Genomic DNA, 3453 nt, shown 5'->3' with positions numbered 1-3453 from the left:
TGCCCACCACCACCCCTGGCTAATAACAATATGCATTCTTGATAGCAATTTAAGAAATAAGTATTAAATTAGCAATTTAAGAAAAACTATGTACACAAAAAATTACCTATTCTATCACCATACGTATGCTTTGGTTTATCTTTTGTCTCCCTCTCAGTGTCTCTCGAGATTGTCATGAGATTTGAATGAGATAACACTCAAAGTATGTAGAACAGGGACTGGCATCATCCAATGTTCAATAAATGGAAGCTATTATTAAGGTAGTGATTATTATTTTTATTTTATGTGAGTATTTGTGAAGGGAAGATTTCTAAAAGTAAAATTGTTCCTTAAAGAATACGCACATTGTAAATTTTACCAGTAACTGACAAAGTTCCCCAAAACACTGACACCAATTTACATTCTCACATAGTAAAAGAAGAGCTTTGCCCACATCCAAATAGTAAATACTGTCAATGTTTATGTTTTTCCTACTTTGGGTGAAACATGACAATTCAGTTTCATTTGCATTTCTATTTGTGAGTGAATTAGGCATCTTTTTATGATCATTATTATTAGACATTTGATGCAGTGGGATCTGTTCAGATCCTTCCTTCATTTTCTGTATTGGGTTGTTTTTCTTCTCTCACTGATTGGTAACAGCACCTTCTGTTTCATGGGTGTTTATTCTCTGTCTCCAATTGCAAATATTTTCTCCAGTTTTCTCAAAGTCTTTTAACTTTGTTCATGGAATATTTTATGACTCTAAAATTTTATGTATTCAAATACATCACATTTCCTTTTATGGTTTCTGTGTTTGGGGCTTTTCCTGGGAAGGTCTTCCCCATTTCAATATTTATAAAAACATTTCCCTATTGTTTTATTATTTAGCATACTAATAGAGTTGTTTAATATATCTGGAGTATATGTGTATGTGCCTGTGAGGTAAAGCTCTGTGTTTTTAATTTTGTGGCCCTCCATTTGTACTTATAACACTGGTCAAATTTTAGAGTTCTTCCTTTTATTACAATACAAAATGTTATATGTAATCCCAGAAATAATACTAGGAGCCAAAATCTGTATAAGATTCTACGAACAGACCGGGTACAATGGCTCACACCTGTTATCCCAGCCGTTTGGGAGGCCAAGGCGGGCAGATCACTTGAGGTCAGGAGTTCTAGACCAACCTGGCCAACATGAAGAAACCTCATCTCTACTAAAAATACAGAAATTATGGTGGCAACAAACCACCTTGCCATGAATGTACCTATGCAACAATCTTGCATGATCTGCACATGTACCCCAGAATCTAAAGTACAATTTAAAATAAAAGAAAAAAAAATACAAAAATTACCAGGCGTGGTGGCAGATGCCTGTAGTCCCAGCTACTGGGGAGGCCAAGGCATGAAAATCGCTTGAACTTGGGAGGTAGAAGTTGCAGTGAGCTGAGATTGCACCACTGCACTCCAGGGGGATAGAGCAAGACCGTCTCCAAAAAGAGAGAGAGAGAGAGAGAGAAGGGAGGGAGGGAGGGAAGGGAGGAAGGAAGGAAGGAAGGAAGGAAGAAAGGAAGGAAGAAAGGAAGGAAGGAAGGAAGGAAGAAGGAAGGAAGGGGAAGGGAAGGAAAGGCAGGGCAGGCAGGTAAGAAAGGCAAGAAAGAAAGAAGAAAGGAAGGAAGGAAGGCAAGCAAGCATCTTACTCAGCACTTCTTTGTCTCAATCCCACTGATGGAGAAATTAAGGATCAGAGAGTTTAAGCAACTTGATTAAGGTCATAAAGTTAATGACAGATGTATTTGAACCTGCTATGCAGATCATTTGACCCATGTCACTCATGCTTTCTACCATCGACTATTGTCATATGTGGTCCAAAGTATCATTAGAAAAAGAGAAAAGAATTAACTTCAATAGGCAACATCAAACATTGAATTGTGTTTATTTATAATATTTGATCAACCATCATCATCTAGAGGTGTTAGCAAAATATATAGTTCTTTTTGTCAGGTAAAAAAGAAAATAGAGCTTGTTTCTGGTCCAGTGGGTCTAGGATGATGAAGCCAGGTGCCTGTCCCAAGGACCCCTGGGAAAAGGTGGAATATGTCTACAGCTACAAAAGCTCAGACCTCACGTTTTTAATAGAAAGTGCCCAGGGTAGTGTCTAGAGCTAAGAGCATCAGTTCCACCAGTGCCTCTTCCGTCCCCAACACAGAGGAGGACAGGGATTACTACCAGGAGTCCTACAAGGACCGGTAGTGGTGAGCACACACTGAGGCTGAGCAGAAGAAGGATGTCATCAAGAGAGGCTGTGATGACCTTCAGACCATCATCCCCACCTGTCAGCAGCAGGACTCCTGTATTGGCTCCCAAAAGCTCAGCTAAACCATCATGCTACAAAAGACCATTGACTATACTCAGTTTTTGCACAAGGAGAAGAAAACACAGGAGGAGGAAGTGTCCACACTATGCAAGGACCTCGCAGCCCTAAAGATCATGAAAATGAACGATGAACAGATGGTGGAGGCACACCAGGACAACCCCCATGAGGGGGAGGACCAGGCCTCTGACCAAGTCAAGGTCAACGTGTTTTGAGGTATCATGGACTCCCTGTTTTGTTCCTTCAACGCCTTCATCTCTGTGACCAACTTCCAGGGGCTGTCAGCCTGTCTTTAGCAGGATTGAGGAGCACTGCAAGCCACAGACCATGGGAGACTGTGATTGGCGTCCAGCACCAATTGAAAAACCAGCTTTACTGACCATTTCCTGGAAACCTGCAGAAGAGCAAACATGAGGCCCTTCAGTCTCTATTTGGCCACTGAGCGGCTGGACCCTCTCACTTTGGGGTGAAAGGGGTGGGATTAAAGGGTACAGAAGATACTCAAAAGGTCTCCGGGGGTACACAGGCTCAGGAGAGTCCTGGGGGAAGCCTTGGGCTCCCTAGATGCTGGTAGACTGTCTCCATCTGAGTCCTCCAAGTTCACTTCTGCCTTCCTCGGGTTTCATATCTGAGAGGATTGGCTATCCAGAGGAAATTAAATATTTTTATATCCAATCAAATTACAATAATATTGCCAGATGCTTTCCTTTAAAAAAAGAAAAGATGGCTGGTCGTGGTGGCTCATGCCTGTAATTCCAGCACTTTGGGAGGCTGAGGTGGGCAGATCACCTAAGGTCAGGAGTTTGAGATCAACCTGACCAACATGGTGAAACTCCGTCTCTACTAAAAATACAAAAATCAGCTGGCTGTGATTACAGTGTACAGCTGTAGTCCCAGCTACCCAGGAGGCTGAGGTAGGAGAATCACTTGAGGCAGAGGTTGCAGTGAGCAAAGATCGTGCCACTGCACTCCAGCCTGGGCGACAGAGAAAGATTCCAACAACAACAACAAAAAATGGATGCTCATGTCTTATTTTCTATTTATGATTCTCATGCCTTGATATCCCCTGAGAAATGTAACCTCATCTGGTGCAGAAAAAAA

At 41.8% G+C, this 3453-nt stretch overlaps 1 pseudogene; it reads left to right on the top strand.

Moving 5' to 3' along the window:
- The first annotated feature begins 2026 nt into the window (after positions 1-2026).
- LOC108304810 lies at positions 2027-2731 on the top strand (annotated as a pseudogene).
- Positions 2732-3453: the final 722 nt, after the last annotated feature.

Source organism: Cebus imitator, unplaced genomic scaffold, assembly GCF_001604975.1.
Source record: "Cebus imitator isolate Cc_AM_T3 unplaced genomic scaffold, Cebus_imitator-1.0 Scaffold57, whole genome shotgun sequence".
In the NCBI taxonomy this organism is placed as follows: domain Eukaryota; kingdom Metazoa; phylum Chordata; class Mammalia; order Primates; family Cebidae; genus Cebus; species Cebus imitator.
The sequence above is the reverse complement of the archived record's forward strand: the minus strand, read 5'-3'. Positions and strand labels throughout refer to the sequence as shown.